General features: G+C 37.1%; 1 protein-coding gene across 1 annotated transcript in view; it reads left to right on the forward strand.

The window, feature by feature from the left end:
- The first annotated feature begins 330 nt into the window (after positions 1-330).
- LOC134671187 (neuroglobin-like) overlaps positions 331-25,889 on the forward strand; it is a 100,965-nt gene continuing 75,406 nt past the window's right edge. The window contains exon 1 of the mRNA XM_063528972.1: positions 331-464. The gene's annotated coding sequence lies outside the window, so the exon portion shown is untranslated. The remainder of the gene's footprint in view (positions 465-25,889) is intronic.

Here is a 25,889-nt window from a genome sequence, read left to right on the forward strand (position 1 = left end):
CAGACGCACGATCACTAAATAACATGACTCAAATATCAATCTGATGCAGTACGTTCGAATTGGCCTGTGAGTTAGATACTCGTAAATACGAATGAATAAAACAATAAAATTGCTAGAGAAACTGATAACTAGGTATTGTACAGCACATAAATGTAATTATTTAACTGATATTTATATTTTTTAAATTGTTTTTGACTAATAACTTTTCATTGTAAATTGATCTATTCGCACAATTACGAGGTAGTCACTAGGAACTATTATAGCTTAAATTATCACTGTAACTAAGTGTCGCGTCTGCGATTTTCCCGGCAGCCTACTCTTTGCCGTTATCATCGGAGCGGCCCAGTCTGCCTCGCTCGCCCGCTCGACGCGCGCGGACCTGCTAACGCGACGCAAACCTAACGCTATACTAACGCAAACCTAACGCGAGTGCGTTTTAGTGACTTGGATTGTATCGTTACTAGGTAAGGACCTGCTATGTTGATGTACATTAAAAAAATGTTTCGTTTAAGATACTGAACTTAAGATTCCGTAAGCCGTAATGAGTAGGTACGCCTGTCTGTAGGAACTTTTCAGGGCTGAATTTTTGAACCATAATACGTAGGTTTGTATTACACATGATTTGGGATTTAGACAAAATGATATAATCATTAGATGCCCTACTGAAGGTAAGGTTCCATAAGCTCTAATGAGTAGGTACGCCTATGGGAACTTATCAGGACTGAATTTTTGAACTGTATTACGTAGGGTTTGCGAATTTTCACACAACAATATAATAATGTAGATGACCTAGGTACTGATGTTAAGGTTCCGTAAGCTCTAATGAGTAGACCTACGCTTGGCGATCGTAACTTTTCAGGGCTGAATTTTTGAACCGTAATGCGTAGGATTTGGAATTTTTACAAAAAAATATAATAATTAGATGCCCTGCTGAAGTTAAGGTTCCATAAGCTCTAATGAGTAGACCTACGCTTGGCGATCGTAACTTTTCAGGGCTGAATTTTTGAACCGTAATGCGTAAGATTTGGAATTTTTACAAAAAAATATAATAATTAGATGCCCTGCTGAAGTTAAGGTTCCGTAAGCTATAATGAATAGACTTACGCTTGTCTATCGGAACTTTTCAGGGCTGAATTTTTAAACCGTAATACGTAGGGTTTGGAATTTTCACAGAACAATATGTATTAGTAATATATATAACAACAAACAAACAAACAAGGTTAACTGGAAGAGATCCCTTAAAGGTATAAGTTCGCCTTTGTACTAATGACGAATGTTATTTTTCCTGTTTTGTTTTGTTTTTTGTACAATAAAGTGTTTTACTACTACTACTACAAACAACAAAACAAAAATATGTATTGTCATGAGATGCTCCATTAAAGTTAAGGTTCTATAAGCTCTAATGAGTAGACCTACGCTTGTCTATCGGAACTTTTCAGGGCTAAATTTTTGAACCGTAATACGTAGGATTTGGAATTTTGACAAAATAATATACCTACAAAATAATTAGATTGCTCTACTGAAGTTAAGGTTGCTCTACTGAGTAGACCTACCCTTGTCTATCGGAACTTTTCAGGGCTGAATTTTTGAACCGTAATACGTAGGGTTTGGAATTTTCACAAAACAATATGTATTAATAATATATATAACAACAAACAACAAAACAAAAATATGTATTGTCATGAGGTGCTCTATTAAAGTTAAGGTTCCGTATAAGCTCTAATGAGTAGACCTACGCTTGTCGATCGTAACTTTTCAGGGCTGAGTTTTTGAACCGTAATGCGTAGGATTTGGAGTTTCCACAAAACAATATGAATGTAATAAAAAGGAATTCTTTCTTACGCAAGATGATTACAAATTGTACAAGGTAATTGGTCCGTGCGGATTTGAATGAGAAAATTTGAGCTTTACAAGATTTCGTGTTACGTTTTGAACTTTTAATAATACATATTAGCAGACGATTCTGTTTAAAATAAAATTCATTTTATATGATAAAGTTAGGTACCCGGTAGATTAAATAATCCAATAATGAAACCTTTTTTTGCGTTTGCCTTTGGGACAAATTCAAATTTCAAAAACATTTTCAAATTAATCATGATCGATGTTGCTACCCGGGCTTTTGTCATTTTGGGCAGAAATGCAGTCAGCAGCAGGGGTATCATGGTATGGCATTTTTATCATTTATCATGCCATGTGTCACTTTCGCATATACATATTTGTTAGAACGTGACAGACATGTTGACAAATGATAAAGAGCCGACCATCTTAACCCTACAGCAATACAATACATCGCATTACTGCAGCGGGTGTAGTCTCAACCGAACCGTAATTTTACACTACCTACTAGGGTAGGGCAAGAAAGTTTGATAGAAATTGATTTGGGCTTACAAAAGGCGCCTTTCACAAAAAGTCTACATCCAAAACATGCCGCATAGAGGACCTTAGGGGCCCACAGATTACCAGTTCACCGGATGATACCAGCGTGTCAGTTGTTCTGTCAAATTTTGCTTTTAACTGACTGGCCGATATCGTCCGGCGGACTGGTAATCAGTGGGCCCCTTTAGTAATTGCTGCTAAAAATGCTTCCGTTATAAATTATATAACGTTAAAACAAGAAAAGATAAAAGAAAACAACACATTTAGCTAAACAATATAAGCCATTAGGACCCAGTCATGTGATTTAGGTTTTTATCGCAGCTTTTCAGGCTCTTTTAGGATTACTTAACCATGGACCAGCATAGTCTGACCTTTCATTACGAATAAATGTTATGGATCTAATAGGTTACCCTTAAATTGGCAAATCTTTCGCGTATAGTGCAATATAGTATGGTCTCTCATTACGTGTGGTTAGTAAGGGTTCGGAGGTCTCACTTATATTGGTGTTCTAAAATTTGAGAATACAATGCCTGGTGCCAATCCCTAGGCGCAAAAATAATGGGACGTTTTATTCGGAAAATTGAAGGTAGAAAATATTCCAGCTTAGCGAACCTTGTTTTATTTGAAACTGATTGCTTTAAGACAGCGGTCGGCAACAAGCGGCCCTCACGCTTGCGGCCCGCTAGCCTCCCTGGCTATTTTGTATGTAATATTGACAAACAAGTCTCAAAAATATTACCAGAGCGCGGCCCGCGTCAACTTCGTTAACAACTATAGGTATGGTCCTTGGCTGCTAAAAGGTTGCCGACCGCTTTAAGACGTTGTAACCACTGTACAGTCGAATAATTTAATTTCCGACACATTTTGTGCCTTGTCACACTGCCGTATTCGAACTTCAAGATATTCACAAGAGACGACACGTACTAGATCCATTCTAGATACGTTATAGTTCAGATATCAACAAGTTCTCTTTTGCAGCGCAATTCGGGCAACCAATGTCACTTTTACGTTAGAGAGAGTAAGATATCTATTAGATGTGAATTGGATCTCTAAGTCATATCCTGTGGAAATCGTTCAAGAGTAGGTACCTCCAGAATCGCGCAAATGTCAAATTTGTCAGGTTAGATCTTAAACATATCGTTATCGTATATTGATGATGTCTATAAGATATCTAATAGATGTCTATTTCAAAATCCGAATCGGGCCCACAGTCACAATGATAATAGTATGCCTCTAGCGACTTTCATATTGATTAACACTGACTGTGACAAGGTACGAAATGGGTCGGAAATAAAATGTTTTGACTGTTGAAGGTACAATTACGACAATAGGTAAATCTTATTTTTTTAGATCTATAGGGCTACCCGAGGTTTTCATCGATTTTTGACAAGTTTTGAACCGTATCTTCTTCTTTTGCACTACAGATAGAATTATAAGGCAAACGGTTATCGGTTCTTTAATCTTTTATCTCCGGTTTTGTCCACCGGATTTTGAAAAAATGAATACTTATTTTTTATGAATTTATTAAACATTGTCTAAAAAAACACTTATTTCGTATCTAGTTTGCAGTGAAGGATCATACATGTACGAAATCTACATATTTGGGTTCGTCTTTGAAGTCCCGAAAATCGTGTCCAAGGTTTTAGTTTTAAACTAATTAACACAAAAATTATGGCCAGAAAACCAGTTTTTAAGCCTAAAAATGTTCAACTTTGATGCCAAATATCTCGAAGACAATAAACTTTAAAGTAAATATGGGATACTATATTGCTTAAAGCCGTTGCTGTTAATATGATAAGCTACAAAAAACATTAGAAAACTAAGGGATTCAGATCGAAGGTCATTGGCGTGGGGGAGCCCCTTAAGGTACATATTTCGTGTCTATTAATGCGACCGCACCAGCAATCTTATATTGGGTAATTCAATGATAGGTATTTTACTAGGTTTCTTTAAAAAATATTTTTTTCTCAAAAATGGACGGCAAAGGCGACTTTGCCATCTAAAAAATAGGTCGCGAAGCGCGTAGTTTATGGTTAGTCATAAATTAAAAAGTTAAAAACATTGCAGTCTCGATTTTGGGACTGCAATGTTGCATACAAATTCCATTATTTGTCGAGTTCCAAACTTTTTAAAAGTTGATATGACCATATCAAATGAAGGCACAGGCCCATTAAACAGCCAAACAGATGATTAGTACCGTAAACCGGCGTTACTTTGATCAATTTTAGAGTTTTGCACCATTTTTTGACGATTGTAATATACGTAAAAATATGAAAAAAAAAATATAACAATCGGTTTTGTCTCTTCTTTCCGCCTGCCAAATAAAAAAAAAATTAGGACTTATAATTTTTTCAGAAAAAAATAAAAACAACGCGATCAAAGTTATATTGAGAATGGGGTTACTTTGAAACCACTTATTTTTTTGCTGACAATCTAAAGTAGACCCGCTAAAAAGCCCGTAAAAAATAAAAAAATAAAAATCGGTTAAGTACTTTTTAAGTTATTTATATTTTTAAGGTGTGGGGTTACTTTGATATCATACGAAATGATACAAATTAGAAAAATTAAGCGCTTATTTACTAGAAATAGCGTAGGAATTTAATTTATCATCGCACTTAGCAACAGATTTTTGTATTGCAAGCTTTTCCGTTTCAGTAAATTTGATCTGTGCACCCGGGTTTTTGATATGTTACCTTTATACTTATTGTATAAAGTTTTATAAAAAATATTGTGTGCTTTCGATGCGGCACGAATAGATTTTGTGCCAATGTTTGCGATCTTCTTGGTATTTTTTGTAGTCTCGTAACGCGATATTTTTTTTTGTAATCTATGGCGTTATTTCTATAAAACAACAATGCATATTTATTTATTGTAGAATTAATGGCCTGGTGGGCTGGTGGCCTTACGCACGTATAATAAAACACCTAAAACAAAGCCGCAGGATAAAATATAGCCAAATTCCACCCAGAAACTTAATTCCATACGACAACGGTATGGAAGAAACGGGTAAAAGAATATTTATTATCAGATAAGTGGTTCCAGAGATCAACTCCTAGATACAAATTGATAATTCTACAACCTCTAACTCTTCCACTGACTCAAATGATGCCTATTTATTACATTACTATTGAAAAAAATACATTAAAAAAATCGTAAGCTGCCAAAATAATTCATGGTGTTAGTTTAATCTTTTGATCAATTTCACCACGTATAAGTGATCAAAGACACCCCGACCCATAGATTCCCCGGCTACGGGCGCATGTGGAGGTTGTCGAATTCAGGTATTTTTTTATAAACTCGTGAATCAACACTGATTAACGTAAGACACTATAAAATTACATGTATTAATTATTGACACAAATACAGCCAAAGTTTTTCAACCAATAAAATCAGGAAGAAAAGCGTACCCGCCATTAATATTGTTTTCTACACGAAATAATAATATTACACTCGCATCCGCTTACTACGCGGTGAAACAACTATCAGTGTTGCCAATAAAGAAAAAATTACTGCGAAGTTTTTGTTCAACTCGTTAAAACAAGGACTTTAGTAGCGGAGAGAAGTTGCTATCAAAGTCGACCCGCAAATCAAAGTAACCCCGGTTTACGGTACCGCGACTGTTTAGATGTCTCAAATAGGTTGGCGTATATTTGGCAGAAAAATACACTTCTATTTTTTTTATTAAAAAAATAAAAAGGCGGCAAGGGCTTTTTTCTGTCAAAATATACATGCAAGAACGTTGCTTTTGTAAAATATTTCTATGATATTTGTATTTCTTGCACCATTTTTGAGAAAAGCACTATATATGACTCGGCTGGAAGGCTACTTGCTGGCTTCGGATTCAATTAAACGGAGTTCCAAGGTCGTCCGTTTAAAACGAATCCTCAGCCTGCAAGTAGCTACTAGACGTGTGCGCCGCGCCGGCGCGCCGCCGCCGCCGGGGTTTTTGACCACGCCGCCGCCGCCGACAAATGATCGGCGTGAAATCGGCGTGACCTTGAGTGTTGTTAATTAGCTATTCTAAGCTGGTTTTTGGATTACAATATGAATTTTTTGTACATCAATTATGAATTAATTGAAACTGAATAGCCAGTTGCAGAAACTATTTGACACACCAGTTAAAGTAACTGAGTAATCCTAAGTATTCACCGTCAACTTTTAACGAACGAACGAAGACTGCTGCTAGTGCTGCTTATACCTTGGACAGCTAGAAGACCAAACCTCTCCATTCTCAAAGAGCTCTATATCGCCACTCATCTCTTCCCAACATCCCATAGGCGAGCAGTGGTGAATTTGCCCTAAGGCCCAGTAGTAGACCCGGGCCTAGGGCGGCAAATTGTGACAAAAAATCCGCGGTGTTCAAAATGACAGGTGCTGCGAAAGAGGCGCCTATAGGGCCAGGGGCCTAGGGCGGCTAAGACTACATATCCGCCACTATGGGTGAGCCTTTAGATTCTTCGGACATATTACCCAACGAATGATGTGGAGAAACACATGAATTTAAGCCGAATGAATGGCAAATTACGTGCTCGAGTTGGAGCATGTGTGGGATAGTCGAACGTTATGAAGAGGTCGGCTTGCGGCAGTCTGCACCGTGCAGGCCATACGGCTTATGACCGCACGAAATGGAGACAAATTACATGTGATCGCGAGCCTCAGCAATGAGAAAACGAGAAAGAAGATACGTCGCGGGTGCTTGTACGACAAAAAAACCATTAAAAAGAAGCCATAGGCGTCCACCAGGTGTGGAGTTCTGTTTTGTTAAAGTACGTCATTTTTAATAGGATCAGCCATGGAAAGCTTGAGAAAACGGAGAGTTACAGATCAGATCGAAGGTCATTGGGACTGGTAACCTCTTAATGCAAGCCAGTTACTAGGGAAATCAAGTTATTATACCAATCCTATATTCATTTACAAACCCTATTTTACTCACAGCATAGGTATTCAAACTATACGTAGTTCACTGACCAGCAACCTGCATTGATCAAATTTTCAAGGAAAACCACAAATTAATGATTTTTCTTAAGAAACCTGAAAGTCAAGGTCACGCCGATTTCACGCCGAAAACACGCCGCCGCCGCCGATTTTTTGACAAACGCCGCCGCCGATCATTTTTTAATCGGCGCACACGTCTAGTAGCTACTTCCGAGCCTCGACAATAATGTACTATTTACATGTAAGAAACCATTGCTTGTACTCGTACTGAAGTAATTAATTAAATAAGATACTTACGTAAGTAACCTTTGTACCTCAAAGTGAAAAAGAAAATACCACGAAAAAAAGCACAAACGCGCGCGCATTTTTTTACAAAATGTCAAGTCAACACAAAAGCGTTTGTCACACTTTACTTTAATTTGGGAGCAGTAATCCCGCGGGTGAGATGTCACATTGTTACCATGCGGGCCTTTTGCGGGTTGGGACTGAAGCCTTCTGAATTTCTTAACTCTGACATCTTGAAGGACAACGTTACGTCGGATTTGGAATATTTAAAGAATGTTTTCTACCGCTAGCTTTTTAATGCAACAGTTGTACAGTCAAGTGTAAAAAAAAATGGATGCATACATACATTGTACGCAAAAATATGTCCCACAGCTATTATGTCAGCGAATGTCATGTCACAGTTACGTGACATATTTTTGGGTGAGATGTCTACACTCATATTTTTACATTTGACTATAGACGGCGGAAAGATGTTGATAAGTCGAGATATAAAATTGAAGAAAATTCAACCTAATGTAATTTAATTTTAATTTTTTTTGTTATATATTTCATTCCATTTTTCTCCTATTAGGGTCGAAAGAGCTCGTGATTCTTAAGCCGACCACTGACTAACAGGCCGCCGGACGGTATCGGCCTGTCAGTTAGAACAAAAATTTGACAGTTCCGAACAACTGACAGGCCGATACCGTCCGGCGGACTAGTAATCAGTGGGCCCCTTTAGTAGAAATAACATGGACATTTGTACTTACAACAACGTTAAATAAAATGGCCCACCTACCCAGTCCCAAACTGACCCAAAGTTAAACCTTTAGGTTTATAATCCTACATTCGTCCACATTACGGCACAAAAACTAAAAGCTTGACGAGAGGGGAAGTATTTAAAGGGTTGAATAAAAGATGGCCGTACTTCGAAACTAGGTCCGCGGAGGTCAACGCTATCCTCTAGTAGGTCGCTACAAGGTATACCCGGGTAAGACCGGACTATTTTTTGGCGAGTTGGAAGGACATCCCAAAAAAACTATCATGTTTTTGTATAATTCAAAAACTGTGCCACACATCTATTAGGGTAGGTAATTCCGAACATCATGTGAAAGCATTTTTTTACAAGCTGAAACGAAAACCTTCGCTTCGCTCGATAAATAACGAAAATAATTATAATATTTATGAATTTATTTTGGTTGACAACAAATAATATCTACTTACAAAAATAAAATAAGGTGCAGCGGGACAATTTCGACTGCGGGTAAATTTCAACTAATCGAAATATATTCCATGTGTTACAACATTAACTAGAGTCACACACAACACACACAACACATATTTTTCGCTGTCTCGATGTATATGGCACTTAATTAATAATGTAAAACATGGAAGATATTACGATTAGTTGAAATTAACCCGCAGTCGAAATTGCCCCGCTGCACCATACCTAAGTAGTTACTTCAACCAATCAGTGTTGCTCAAACTCTATTTTACACATACTCCAGTGAATGTCGTACTGAGTACTCCACCATAGTGTTACTATTAAACACTAAAAGTGGCTGTTGCTCAAACTCTATTTTACACAAACTCCAGTGAATGTCGTACTGAGTACCTACTCTACCATAGTGTTACTGTTAAACACTAAAAGTGGCTAATAGCCAATATTACACCTAAGTAGTTACTTCAACTAGTCACTGTTGCTCAAACTCTATTTTACACATACTCAGTGAATGTCGTACTGAGTACCTACTCTACCATAGTGTTACTGTTAAACACTAAAAGTGGCTAATAGCCAATATTACACCTAAGTAGTTACTTCAACTAGTCACTGTTGCTCAAACTCTATTTTACACATACTCAGTGAATGTCGTACTGAGTACCTACTCTACCATAGTGTTACTGTTAAACACTAAAAGTGGCTAATAGCCAATATTACACCTAAGTAGTTACTTCAACTAGTCAGCGTTGCTCAAACTCTATTTTACACATACTCCAGTGAATGTCGTACTGAGTACTCTACCATAGTGTTACTGTTAAACACTAAACGTGGCTAATTGCCATATTACACCTAAGTAGATACTTCAACTAGTCAGTGTTGCTTAAACTCTATTTTACACATACTCCAGTGAATGTCGTACTGAGTACCTACTCTACCATAGTGTTACTGTTAAACACTAAAAGTGGCTAATTGCCATATTACACCTAAGTAGATACTTCAACTAGTCAGTGTTGCTCAAACTCTATTTTACACATACTCAGTGAATGTCGCACTCTGCCCCAGTTTACAGAACTTTAAAAGCGCTGCCTATTTTATGTAAACATTCCCAGTCGGTTCAGCTTTTACCCCCATTTTACCCCATTGTCAGGTACAGACGCTTTGTCAGACCGTTTTCCAGGTATTTACAGGTACTGTGTTTGATTTTCGTCGCATGTAAATCCTTAGGGCCCGATTCGGATTTTGAAATAGACATCTATTAGATATCTTTTAGACATCACCAAGATACGATAACGATATGTTTAAGATCTAACCTGCCAAATTTGACATTTGCGCGATTCTGGAGATACTCTTGAACGATTTCCACAGGATATGAGTTAGAGATCCAATTCAGATCTAATAGATATCTTACTCTATCTAACGTAAACGTGACATTGGTTGCCGGAATTGCGCTGCAAAAGAGAACTAGTTGATATCTAAACTATAACTTATCTAAAATGGATCTAGTACGTGTCGTCTCTTGTGAATATCTTGAAGTTCGAATACGGCAGTTAGAAACGTTTGTGTTGTCGAAAGAAATTTCACACAATAGAGCGTAATATTGGGGTGTTTTGGTAATGTTGGTGATGAATAGGTACCTATGTGTATTTTTCTTCTTAAGGTTTTATGTAGTTTTTTTAACTTTTATAAGAATTTCGTCTTTTAAGTTATAAAGCGATGATCTAAGTTTAATATAAAATATTAAAATAAATTTGTTAGAAACACCGAACTGCGTTCCAAAACCGGCATTGTGGATGTGGGCAGGAAGGCCGCCAAGCTAAAGTGGGACTGGGCAGGGCACATCTGCCGAATGCACCCGGAGCGCTGGACCAAATTAGCTACAGACTGGGTCCCACAGGACGGATCTCGGGGCAGAGGAAGACCAAAACGGAGATGGCGGGACGACCTTGACACGTTTTGTAAAGAGTGGCGGGAGTATGCATCGGATAGGACCAAATGGCGGGAAAGAGGGGAGGCCTTTGCCCAGCAGTGGGCTAATAAAAAAAAAAAAAAAATAGGCAAATTCTATTTACTTTCAATATACATAATAATATTATTTTAAGGGGTAGTCCACTAGCTTATGGCTACCACAATGCGTAGGTAAACCTCTAGAACATAATAAGTAATGAAATACTACCAGACCAAATATCGCCTTCTTAGCATTTTCAAAATTATTAAAAGAATGGCATTACGTAAGCGACATTCTCGTGGATTGCTCCGTAATCTTATTTTATATTAAAAGCATCTTGGCCTAATCTAATACGCATATTTTCATTTTTTTTTTTTCATTTTTCATTTATTTTTATAACAATAATACATTGTGTTAGAAAACTTATGAACTAATTACATACTTATAATCTAATTAAACGAAGTAAAAGATGGGACATGTCAGCAAATAAGTAAATAAGTTTTCAATAATTAAATTAAACAATTAAATAACAGGTGAAAAGTACTAATAAAATAATATAATATAATGTCAAATATAAAATGTTATAAAATCGTACCCTACAATAGTTACAGTGAAATAAATATTTGATAACATGTCAATCAAAAAAAAAACAAATACTTAACTAAAAAACAAAGAAAACTTGATTCAATTAAATAATATACGGTGTACATGTCAGAATTAAATAGATTCATTATTGTATTGGAAAAACTCTTCAACTGAATAAAAACATTTAGCTAGCAAAAACGACCTTAATTTATTTTTAAATGTAGTTGGGTTACAAACCGCTTTGAGTTCTGTGGGTAGCCTATTAAAAACTTTGATAGCCTGGTATCTAGCACAGTACTCAGTGACTTTTAGTCTTGGTGTAAAGGGACGGTTCAGGTTTTTTGTTCTTGTTGCCAGTCTTATCGCCCGAGCGTCTACAGTTTCACTACTTGCCAGAAATTTTACTAAGTCCGTGCATAGTATCATAATATAAAGGCATGGTACAGTTAGAATGTCTAATTTGGCGAAGAAGTCTTTACATGAAACCCACTGGGGTATACGCACCATTATTCTTATTGCCCGCCTTTGAATGATGAAAGCTCTTTTTATATTATAACTATACGTTGCCCCCCAGAATTTAATGCTGTATCTGAGTTTTGAGTCAACTAAAGCGTAATATACAGTTTTCAATCGATCTATTCCGATGATATCTCTTAAATTTCTCAGTGCAAAGCAGGCAGAACTAATTGTGTTTTCGATTTGATTCAATTCCTGTTTCCAGTTAAGAAAAGAATCAATTTCTACCCCTAAAAACCTGACAACCTCAACGGATCGTAGAGTGTTATCGTCAAAGGCTAGTTCTAGGATGTCCTTATTTTTTCGATCACTCTTAAACTGGACGATACTTGTTTTTTCTGTATTTAATTTTAAATTATTATCTCCAAACCACTTATGGAAAACTGAAAGAGCCGTTTTAATATTATTTTTTAGTTCGACTTCATTACTTGCACTAATAATAGCATTTGTGTCGTCGGCAAATATCACCACGTTTAAATTATTTTGGGAGTTCTGTACGTATTTTATGACGTCATTTATAAATATGATAAAGAGAATAGGGCCTAAAATAGATCCTTGAGGGACCCCTCTAGTAATTGTGGTCATTTTTGACTTGAAGACTTTGTCTTGTCCCTCATCTACGTTTCTAATTTCTACATACTGTTTCCTGTTCTGCAAATAATTTCTAAGTATTTGAAGATTTTTCCCCCTCACTCCGTAGTATTCTAACTTTCTTAAAAGAATTGTATGGTCTACTGTATCGAAGGCGGAGCTCAAATCTAGGAAGAGACCCGCTACTTTCATTCCATTGTTGAGGTACTGTACTACGTCGCTAAGTAAAGTATCCATTGCATCTGTAGTGCCAATATTTCTTTGGTATCCGAATTGTCTAGGATTTATTACATTGTGTATATTTAGGTGTGTACTGAGCCTTTTTTTGATCACTTTCTCGAACAATTTTGACATAACCGGCAATAAAGAAATCGGTCGGTAGTTTTTTGGATCATTCTTAGCATTTTTTTTATGTACTGGGAGAATTTTTGCTACTTTGAGTTGATCGGGAAAGCTGCCTAGTTCATAGCATTTATTAAAGAAGTGTGCTAATGGGCCCGCTAGTAAATCAATATTGTCCTTGTAAATTGTAATCGGCATTTCATCATGGCCACAAGATTTTTTATTTTTCATGGAAGTAACAAGGCTTTCAATTTCTTTAGGTGTTACAGCCCACCACTTCATTTCATTGTAACTTGTTTCTATATTACTCTCTATCATGTCAAGTGCATTGCTACAGTCACCTACATCAGCGCTCTTGCCGTGATCAAACTTGCTCGAAAAAATATCTGCAACTTCCATTGAGTTACAAATTACTTTGTTGTCTACAACTAGCTGTATTGATTTTTGATTATTCTTCTTCACCTTATTTCTACATTTATTGACCAATTTCCAAATACATTTCACAGAATCATTGGATCTGTCTACTTCCGCTTGAACGGCAAGTCTCTTAGCTTGTCTCATGACTTTTCTATAGAGTTTTATGTATTTATCTCTATAACTTAGGATGCTGCTGTCACATTCAGATTTATTAACAGAGTTCAAAAATCTTTTCATTTTACTTGATACCTTTATCCCCTGAGTGACCCAATTAAGTGTTTCCCGCTTATTAAGCAATATTTTTCTTTTCTTTTTTTTGAAACTTTCTTGGAAAATTTCTTTAATTTTGTCTAAGAACTTATTTACTCCTAATTCATACCAGTCCACAGATGTTAGAAAGTTTCTAAATATTTCATTATTAGTTTTGTTATACATCCTTTGTTCCGCGAAAATGTACTTTGGAAGTTGTTTTTTGTTTTTCTGCTCGAAGTAAAAATCACCGAAAATTAGCAATATTACTCCGTATAATTAAGATGTAATGCACCAATCGATATTAAACTTTCGTGAGACATATTAAATAAAAATAACGACTAAAAATTCAAGTGAGTGAAACCGTTGTCGTATAAACAATGTAATGCACCGTACACTATTTCAATAATGCGAAGGCGCTCTTCTAGGCTATCCGTACCCCATGGTGACAGCTATAGTTATTAATTGGCCACTCTATAGAAATTGGCCACACTTAACAATAAGACTTACTTATATTTTGTTTCTTTCTGATTTGTTAACAGCCAATTAGGTACTATGGTGGGGCCAATAACCACAGCGCCATCCCGATGCGCAAGCGGGACGCAGATTATATACGTGCATAGCGCTATCTCGTTCACACACTGTGAGGCCATTTCGAACGTACACTTTTACATAAAAAGGATATATCTAAATGATGTCATTTAGTTTACATTCGCACTGCATTTTCCTCGTACTTGTCCGTACATGTAATCCGCGAGTGAGTCGCACGGACGAATGAGAACAAAATTACATCATTAAGAATCATTTTGATGTCAAACTAAGTTTGAATTGGCCTCTAGCGGAGTAAGGTACCGCAAAAGTGCGGTAACCGAGTAACGTTAAACGCAAGGTACGTGTATATTTGCATAAAATACCACCAGGTGAAGATAAATTTGGCGCTGTAGCAAATTTTGCGTTACAATTTAGACTACAGAATTTGATGCTTGAATTTATTAATGATTTAATGAGATATTTATGAGTTCAGATTCTGTTCAAGGATAAATTTCAATATATAATACGACAGAATACTTGCACTTAATTGTTTGGGTCAGCATTCCCTAAAGCGGCCCTGGCGACAATCCGACCGATCGGGCGATTTGAGCTTTAAGTAGATACCAATTATAATTGTATGCCCCCTTTTTAAGACGACCAAGAGGTGGGTCCCGAATGTGGCACTTTTTGTTAGATGGGTCCGAGCCCAATCAACTTTGGGAACCACTGGTCTAGGGAACATAAATCTCGATATTTTTTTTTATTGTAGGTAATCTTGTTTGTGAAGGGTTTAGTGGATAACCCCCGATACGCATCTGGCTTAGATTGGCATCGGCCTCCAAAGCAAAGGGCTGAAATTATTTTTTTTCCGAAAGGCTCTGAGCACTGTGTAATTGTGTATCGCAGCCAAGAAAACAGGTAGTGCCACGCTGGCAATTTTGCAATTCTGATGCTCAATTGCTTAAGCCACCAACCTTTTAAAAGATTTGAAACGCCTTGCATTGTAGGATTATACCCATGAGCAACGTACAAACACCTGCCTAGTTACTCAAAAACGTTAAAAAAACTTCCTTTAATTCCTTTGTAGTCAGACAGGTGAATATCTGCTTAAAAGATGTGTTTTTTCTCAAAGACTTGGGATGATAATATTCTCACATAGTTAATAAACATGAGTGTCAAATGGAGGTCGTCTACAGACCTTGACCGCATTGCTACGACGCACGACGATATACTTGAGAGGTTTAGGGATCACTTTGAAACTAATAGGTAGCTACATGCTACGATGAGTAATGTTTTTACTTAATAAATTAATTTCGTCGTTTTGTTATTAGTAGTGAAACACACTTAAGCTTTATTTAGCATTGATAATGTGAAAAGTCATAAAAAAGCTAAAATTAATGAGAAAATAAAAGCGCAAGTTCCCTACTTCATCTAAATTCTAATAATAACGGGCTCCGGAAGATTTTCATATCAAACGAGGTTAATTGCGTTAATGTGTTTTCTGTTGATGCTGGTATTACATTTGATGGAAAGCAATAATAACAGTCATTTCAGCCGCTCGTAAAAAGAAATAAGCAATGTATGAAAATTCGACGTTGCATTTTAAAATGGCCATGCATGTTTTGGAATGGGCCAGTCAGTATTTTTCAGGAATTAATTCCCAGCAAGCTGGAAATCGTCTTGATACCTTCATTTCGTTATAAATCAATGAAATCCGAGTTTGCTCTATTCCAGGATTGGTAGAATTTTTTTGTTCTTTTTTAGTTTTTTGCTTGTAGTTCAAAAACGGTACGTCTGACGGAAAATTTGTTCCTTGATAAAAATTTACGTCTGAGGATCTGAAAAGTACCTTAATATGAATTAAAAATTGTTTAAAGCAGTAATGTAGTCAAAGATTGTTTAAAATGGATTTACTTTGAATTACTTTTTTGGTATAATTATGTCAAAAAGTGTTTTTTTTTTCACCGGGCACAGTGTCTGATCCACAACAACCTTGCTGTAGTGACATTATAATGTATGGTAGGTTGGGAATTGTTTTGTAAATCTTCTTCTTTCAATTTAAGAGCTGGGCTCTTGTCGGTGCAGCGTGATGAAGATGTCTCCACCTTGGTCGGTCCAAAGCCAGCCCTTTTAGTGTCCTGGTACGACACGGCCCCTACATGCTCCTTTACTTGGCTCATATAGCTCTTCCTAGCTCTTCTTGTAAATACAAAGTAAAATTTATCCACACCTGCTGGGGTGGAGCAAACTCGGGTTAATTTAGGACCAAATGAAGGTATTAAAATTATTTCCAGCTTCTTTTGGATCTAATTTGACTGGTATATATGGCTTATTTTATTGCAGCATAGTTTATAAACACGCTTTTAATGATAATTAAAACATCTTTATGTCAAAGTTAATACCCGGAAAACACCTCTTTCATCTCAATTCCGTAAAAGTTTAAATGAATAGAAAAAGCCGCGTTGAGAACAAACATATCGGCGGGCAATGGAATACAAAATTTTCTCTAACGCACAACTTGGAAAACGTGTACAGGTAACTTAGTTATAGCACCCCTATATATTATGTACAATCCAATTTCGTGCATCAATTGAATGTGTTTGGAGTAAATCATAACATTCTCCGAGGAAACTTGCATTCCGTTCCATTCAATTTGCCGACGAGGTATGCCTTAAGATGATGCTTAGGATTAGCCTAGTATAGCCACACCTGTAGCTTGGTAATTTGTTAATAGCAATTCATAACAGCTCTTTGATCTTTGGTTTCAATCAACCAATGGTAACTAACTAACTATTTTGGCTCAGCGATCCAAAGAGAATCTTGGCCTCCGAAACGAGAGCGTGCCACCTGTCCCGATCCTGCGCAACTTCCTGCCAGTTACTGACGCGAAGCTGAAGCAGATCCGCCGCCACACTATCTTCCCAGCGATACCTGGGCCGACCCACTGGACGGCTACCAGTCGGTCGTCCCAAGAACGCCTTCTTGACAGCCCGATCCTCTCCCATTCTGAGTAGGTGACCGAACCAGCGAAGTCTGTGCGCTTTCGTTTCGCCGATGATATTGGGTTCGGCCACTAACTCCTCGATCTCGGCATTTTTCCGGATCCTCCAGGTGCCGTCATCTCTCTGAATAGGTCCCAGGATCTTGCGAAAAACTTACCAATGGTAATGTGACCATTAATTAATAGAACACGAGAAGAAGCCCGAAATATCAGTTCATAATTCCGCAGGAAAAATATAGTGAAGAAACTTGCCTGTTTCAAGTAAAGGCGTGGGAAGCCCATTTGGTTTATTAACATAAGTACGTCGTTGATTTCGATGCTATTTCTAGTTGTGAGGTAGAATTTCAAATCTTCAAAGTTTCAAATCACAGGAAATATTAAGTTCACGACTTAAGCATCGAATGATCGACTCGTCGATGAGTACCTACGTGGCTCGAATAATGGCTAAATCCCTCTCGCAGGGAGGTTTTTGCCTAGCAAAGGGACGGATTTGCACAGGTTGATAATGTTCTGTGCCCTTTCATCTTCGTTTTCATGGTAGAAAGATAATCTTTATATCTTTTCGCAGCATTTATGTGTTTCCCGAAATTTGAGACCAAGAATTTTATGAATATATTGGAGATTGAATGTAAAATAAAGTTTTCCTACCTTTGAACGTGCCACCCGTTAAATTTAATATGTCCCTCCTGCAGGATAATTCTCTTGAAATCAACTATGAAGGTATTCTATAAATTTTTGAAAATACCTATCATGCAACTTTGAAGAGAATCACCAGAAAAAAGATACAAAACAATTGCGCGTTGTTATTCAAGGTCCCACCAGCGGTGTTAAAGTCTGCAAATACAATGAGTATATCTATAAGTCTATCCCTCGCATTGGGCTTAATAGTAATTTGCGGAAGTGCCGCACTCTTAAAGACGCTGTTTAAACCATCATCTTATTGATGTGACAGGCCAATGATGATGATGATCTATAAGTATTTTGTTATAGATAATGAAACATGCGTTAGTGGTTGTTGTACCCGTATCATGCACTTGATTACCCTAATGCGCCGTCTTGCGTTAATGTGTTTGCGGTGATTGCAGGGGCATGCGGTCAGAATAGCTTCCGTAATTCGGTTAATCTTGCTTCTACGAGTAATATATTTTAAACATAAAATGCACTAATAGCTAGAGTGAGACCAAAATAAGTCTGCAACGATTTTGATAGCAAACGCAGTGCAAGTGTTATTTTAAATGACATACTTTTATAAAATTTAGTCGTATAAATAACACATTGGGTGTACTTTACTTACGTTTCAGACTCATTTTGGTCTGACTCTACGTACGTAGTGGCTGGCAGTCTGTAGGGTATACAGTCGCTATCAGATATATCGGAGCGGCCAAGGTGCTCACAATCATCTTAGCATGCCTCTATTGTCAGGGCGTTAGAGTGCGTGTTGAGATATTGTGAACACCTTGACCGCTCCGATATATCTGATGGCGACTGTAAAATGCAAGTAGAGTAGATATAATCTATCACAATATTTCCATTCGTCCTGAATTCGGGTCACCGCCGTTCCAGACAATACACTTCAGCCAAATCTAAAGATACATAATCCAAAGCTGTCATAAATGGATGAGGCAAATCCTGGGATAAAATCTGTATAAACAGAAGCTCGGTTCGACTTGTTTGTGTGACATAAGGCAATATGTTTAAAAAAAACCGGACACAGCACAGAGGGTTCCGTACTTTTTAGTATTTAGAGACCCGTACCTTTTCTCACTAAGTCTACTTTTTTACCCGAGAGCAAAAATAAAACGACTCACAACAAAACAATTTCGAATAGCGTCCCACGTATCTATGAGGATTACATTGTCTTGCATTATATACGACGGATTCACTCTCGGAAGAGCAAAGTCCTGCATGAATACAGAATTCTTAGGCGCCCAATCTTTTGGACGATGTTGGTATGAGCAATTGAGCATACCACGTACGAAAGGATTTCCTATTAAATATATCCGTGGAGATATGTCAGATGTTTTTGCCGTGGCACGTCTGGGTGACTTATGTGAATAGTTTAGAAAAAAATCGCTATTTCAAGACATAAAAATACATAGGTGCGGGTTAAAAACTTAAGTTACGAGTTATGTTTGAGTAAACATGAAACTTTTCCGTGGACATCATAAAATAGCCGGACTTTAGGGGCAAATTTTATTGTATTGTATTAGAACCTTCCAGTTCTAAAATTATGTATGAGAGAAAAGTGTACCGTAAAACCACTCGGCTATAGTCCAGGACTACAATTAGGTACTATGGCCAGTAAAGCAATTTCAATATTGAGTCCAATTTTATCTAAAATTATCATTAAAATAATGCTGTTTGTGCACCAGAATCATCAATGTATAATATGCAAATTTGGCATAAACTTGCTCGTGATAGGATAATTTTCATAGCCCATCTCGTACTAAAACCACATTAATGGCCAGTAATTTAAAAGTCTGTGAAGCATAAATTCTAACTGAGTGCTCCATTTTGAATTTTCACACAAACAGCGAGTAGGGTGGCATTCTGGTGTTAATGTTTAAGAATTTCAACACTTATAATATATCATCCAAACGCTCGGGCTGATGCGTGGAAACATATCTTCAGCGTCTCGTTCGTAATTATTTTACTTTAATACCCTCCTATGGCCCAAGGTCCTACGTATGGTACCTCATCAATTCGATGAAATTTAAATCCTATTCAATTCAAAACAGAGTTGCTTTTGCTTTGTTTCGTTCAATTTTTCAACAACGCAAATACAACTCATAATTCATAATATTTTATTTGCAAAAAAAGGAGTTACAATAGTTGGTACATTATATTTATAAGAAAGTCCGTCCTCTTAGCCGTCCATGCACAGCATGCAAACCTTACAAGCTAGCATAAATCTATATTATTTTATTAAATAACAATTTTATATACAAATTATAGCTAAAACAACATAATCAATTATTTACAATACCTTCTGACCAGAACCAATAAGTAAAATAAAATAGAGAATAAAATCGAAATATAATGTCAAAATATAAATAATAATTAATTTATTAATGACCAGAAACAATAATTTGAAGTCAATTTTTTATTAGATTTACTTCAGTTTAAATGTTGTCTAAAAGAAACGTCCCTACATTATAATACTGTTTTTTCCGCAACAAGTCTGCTACACTTACTCTATATATTCCCTACGCTATAGGTTCAAATTTCAATGGCTAGTTTTGTATTTTTCATTTGTATGCTGGCTGGGCCTTAGGAGGATATGTGATATTCAAATGACAACTGCAGCAGCATTACTGTTGCGACATTACTGCTGCCGCGTTGACGCGCTGACATCTTTGTTACGCGTAAACCTCCAAGTCGTGTCAATATTATAACAAGACCAAAACTTAAACAACTTGTAAATTCTGAACACCGCAGTTTGGCGTGAAGTTTCTTGCAGTGGCAGCACAACTGAGATATATACGTCGAAGTTTAATTGTGGTTCGAGGGATATGGTTTGGAACGAACATTTAAATTGGGTAAGTTAAGTTTGTGCATGAATCTTAGCCGAATGATGAAGAAGGGACGACAGTGTTTAATTTATGTTTAAATATTTGTATTGTATTGTTATTATATTCGGGAATTTCGCCTTGGTGTTACCCGGGACCAGTTTTATGGTAATGAAAAAACTTGGTAGCCAACATCTCTATTTTATTGTGCATTTAAGAAGCGTAAGTTAGGTATTTGCGTAGGTGTACCGTTTTTTGTAACTTAATATTTTTGATAGCACTAAACATTTGAATGAGTATTGTACCAATCTATATTTAAAGAGCCCATCAACGTGCACACTAGCGCCACTAGTTTGAGGTACTCAAAAGTCACGTAAAAAAATGCTACTTAAGTATATTTTGGTATCTTCTATTAACATTTTGATTGAGGTTTATTACGTTAGTACTTAATGCTCTCTGGCGCCCTTTGGGCAAATAATGACAGTTGATATTGGAGAGCTCATAACTTAAGTCATATTATTGTTATAAAAGTAAGGCTCACAATGTATAGTATACCATGTGCTATGACTGTTTTGACTTTTCCCACTAGCAGCACTTGCTAACTAAATTACTTATAGAGTCTGGCTACTGAAATTTTACACAAATGTTTGGCGGGAAATTCAAAAAATCTTGGGCTGGTCACACTTTGTGTAGTAGGAATTATAGTTTTGATACTAGACAATATTATTGATTTTCTGTGCACAAGTAAGGTACCTAAGCAAATAAGTTAAATAAACGTTTACGTGCACTCAAAGTCAGCTCACATAATTTGTACCACTATTTAAAGTACAGTCAACGACAAACACATATGTTTACGTTCCAATATTTAGATTTTATGGATATTTTTTAGAACTTTTAGTTTATCCGTTTCTTTATACACTTATACTGTTTATGAGATTCAGGCATTAATAAATTCACGTACTTAATCAAAGTAATAGGCAAATGTTAGAACTAGTACTTAAAGTATCAAAATATTTATAGAGCACCAACCTTCTAATTTGTTTACATTTGGTTAGGACTTGTAAACATTGCAGTTTTTCGTTATACAAAGCTACACGTCGACATCGCACATTGTCGTAATTATTTACGAGCTTAAATAATAGTTTGCAAACCTCACTCAGTATAGAAATTATTAAGAGCGCTCTTACAAGAAAAGTCGAAATAATGCAAAATTGATGATACTAGTCGACGAAATTCAGGACTTTGTGCTCCTTATTAGAAACAATGAGTACTTGTTCCAGTAAAAGCGTCTTCTTATCTTTTTAAATATCGTTGTAAATATTAGAAAAAGGACTTATTAAATTAGTAATGAATTTTTTTCTGATGGTCGTTTCCGAAAAAACCCGTGAAGCACTGAACGGCAAGCTCTTATTTGGAAATGTTGAGAAGTTTACTCTGCTAAACCTGGCTATTTTGTATTACTAATACCCTGTACTTTAGGCATATCAAACGATATTTTTCCTACATACCTTTGAGAAAGAGAAAATCAAAGTAAAACGAACTCAATTTTCTCTCCGAAACAAGTGTCAATTCCTACGAAAATCTACTTAATATCGAAGTCATTTTCATACTCAAGCAATCTGCAACGTTTGCTTATACTGTTGGTATACATTAGTGTTTATGAAATTCTACTATAATTTTTTGGCAATTTTTTGAAAACTACTCTATATTACCGATGACGCGCGCTGCGCCAACTCAGTGCCGCGGCAGAGCTTGTAGAGGCAGGACGTGTGTCGGTCGGCTCCGCACATTTTCAACGGCGACGACGAGATTTTTTATCATTGTGTGCGGCGGGCGCCGTGTAAAACGCTATACTGTGTGCGTGAAAACCGCAACGAGAGACTTTGATCCTAGCGCTGTTTTTATAGTATTATAATTTATAATGGTACAGTTTAATAAACTACCGGACAGGATTAAAAATATTTGAAACGACCTGACATTCTATATGTATTAATTTTGACTCAAGATAGTACTCAGGGTCTGATGATGGAGCCGGAAAGTGGTCACCCGTACCAATCAACCATGCCACTAAACCACTTCGTGTTTAGGCTCGTTTTATTCATCTCAACAAGATGTTTGACACAAGATAGTACTCAGGGTCTGATGATGGAGCCGGAAGGTGGTCACCGGTACCAATCAACCATGCAACTAAACCACTTCGTGTTTGGGCTCGTTTGATTCGGCTCAACAAGATCTTTGACTTAAGATAGTACTCAAGGTCTGATGATGGAGCCGGAAGGTGGTCACTAGTACCAATCAACCATGCAACTAAACCACTTCGTGTTTAGGCTCGTTTTATTCGTCTCAACAAGATCTTGACACAAGAACTACTCAAGGTCTGATGATGGAGCCGGAAGGTGGTGACCGGTACCAATCAACCATGTAACTAAACCACTTCGTGTTTGGGCTCGTTTGATTCGGCTCAACAAGATCTTTGACTTAAGATAGTACTCAGGGTCTGATGATGGAGCCGGAAGGTGGTCACCCGTACCAATCAACCATGCCACTAAACCACTTCGTGTTTAGGCTCGTTTTATTCATCTCAACAAGATGTTTGACACAGGATAGTACTCAGGGTCTGATGATGGAGCCGGAAGGTGGTCACCGGTACCATTCAACCATGCAACTAAACCACTTCGTGTTTGGGCTCGTTTGATTCGGCTCAACAAGATCTTTGACACAAGGTAGTACTCAGGGTCTGATGATGGAGCTCGAAGGTGGCCACGGGTACCAGTCTACCATGTAACTGAACCACTTCGTGTTTGGGCTCGTTTGATTTGTCGCAACAAGATCTTTGACACAAGGTAGTACTCAGGGTCTGATGATGGAGCCGGAAGGTGGTCACCGGTACCAATCAACCATGCAACTAAACCTCTTCGTGTTTGGGCTCGTTCGATTCGTCGCAACAAGATCTTTGACACAAGTTAGTACTCAGGGTCTGATGATGGAGCTGGACTGTGGCCACGGGTATTAGTCTACCATGTAACTGAACCACTTTGTATTTGAGCTCGTTTGATTCGTCGCAACAAGATCTTTGACACAATACTCAGGGTCTGATTATGGAGCTCGAAGGTGGCGACGGGTACCAGTCTATCACGTAGCTGAACCACTTCGTGTTTGGGCCACGTGTTTGAGCTTCGTGTTTGGTTTATCACATAGTGTCAAAGATCTTGTTGAGACGAATCAAACGAGCCTAAACACGAAGTGGTTTAGCTGCATGGTTGATTGGTACCGGTGACCACCTTCCAGCTCCATTATCAGACTCTGAGTATCACATAGTGTCAAAGATCTTGTTGAGACGAATCAAACGAGCCTAAACAAGATGTGGTTTAGTTGCATGGTTGATTGGTAATGGTGACCACCTTCCAGCTCCATCATCAGACCCCGAGTACTGTCTTGTGTCAAAGATCTTGTTGAGACAAATCAAACGAGCCTAATCATGTTACTACATGGTTGATTGGTATCCGTGACCACCTTAATCATCATCATTATCATCAGATCCTCAATACCAGTTCGTTTTTAAACCCTCGTTGATACAAACTTTACAACCTATAGGTACCACATGCAATGATGAAACATGTAAATAAGCAAGTACCTATAATTTCTTTCGAGTAATATATCTTCATAAGTACGAGTATGGGGCTATTCATAAATTACGTCGTTTCAAATGGGAGGAGGGCGGGTCTGGGCATCGGATGATGGTAGCATGACGTAGGAGGAAACAGAGTCATCCGAAGCATGATTTTTGGATGATTTGAGGGGGGGGGGTCAAAAATCGTCAAAAATAGATGACGTAATTTATGAACAGCCCCTATGTACATCTGCACTGCATTTAGTATTTTCGTACTTACCCAATAACAGTTTTAGGACTTTAAAAGTTAAGTACAGTTAGTGTTGTTATGGTTGATTTCAATATGCTTCGCGAAGGATCAAGAATGTTTAATCCATCATTGTAGTGCGAGTGTGGTAGAAGGGATCGGCATACTGAGCTCGCACGGCCTGCCGCAGCGCGTAAAATACCTAAACTCGCTCAGCCCCGAAATGTAATAGCGCTCTTAATATTATTTAAAATAAACCCCTTATAAACCGCAAACAATTTGAATGAATGACATAAATTGACAACTGACTTTTAGCTTTTTTTTTAAATCATAGACAATTGGTGATACAACAACGAAATATCTGTCAACAATTTTTGGCTAGCCAGACTCTATTAGATTGTTAAATATGACAATTTTATTCATGTACAGTCAGCTGCAGACTAATTTATATGCAGGGGAAGTCAGTAAGCTGTAGCTGTACCTACATTCGCTAACTACAGCATAATTTGCTATACATATTTTTGTTTGTATCTCCAATAAATATACTCGGGTAAAGGGGATGGACATAACTTCGCGCAAAATCAATACATAGCAGACAGTTTACTGAACTCTTTAATACTTTGGAATTTAATTTGCTAAAAAGGTTTTCCGAGTAGCGACGCTACCTATAAATAAACTTCATTAAAATGGGATGTCATCGATTTCTATTCTATGGGCCCGATTCGAATTTTGAAATAGACATCTATTACATATATTTTAGACATCAGCAAGATACGATAACGATCTAACCTGTCAAATTTGACATTTGCGCGATTCTGGAGATACTCTTGAACGATTTCGACAGCATATGACTTAGAGATCCAATTCACATCTAATAGATATCTTACTCTATCTAACGTAAAAGTGACATTGGTTGCCCAAATTGCGCTGCAAAAGAGAACTAGTTGATATCTAAGCTATAACGTATCTAGAATGGATCTAGTACGTGTCGTCTCTTGTGAATATCTTGAAGTTTGAATACGGCAGCATGTGTTATGCATCCACTCCCGCACAGGGCATAATATCGGCTTATGATAGCTCAATTTATAAAGGTTAATATTCCGTGAATTCATTAAATTTTAGTTTTGGGCAACCAATTTTGTTAATATAATTAAAAGGACAGTGTAGGCAAATCAAATGAACAATAGTGACCACAACGACTACAATTAGAACACTCGATAAAAACCTTACAGTTTTATCAAGCTTATTCTGCATTGTATTTGCAATGACGAAGTATGGCAATGTCATCATTAATGCAAAATTTATTTGAAATTATGACGTTCATAATGACACCCCCACACTTTGTTTTACTCAAGTTGATGCAAAATTAGTTTAAACGGACTCTAGTACATAAATCAACTTTTAGATTTTCATTTTATCATACAAATTGCTCATTTATCATGGTAATTAGGGACGTATTTCTCTCACGTATTCAATATAATTCAATTCCAACAATGCTTTGTATAAATAGAGCTATAATAAGCCGATATTATGGCCGGTTCAGAAGTGG

Source organism: Cydia fagiglandana, chromosome 15, assembly GCF_963556715.1.
Source record: "Cydia fagiglandana chromosome 15, ilCydFagi1.1, whole genome shotgun sequence".
Classification (NCBI taxonomy): domain Eukaryota; kingdom Metazoa; phylum Arthropoda; class Insecta; order Lepidoptera; family Tortricidae; genus Cydia; species Cydia fagiglandana.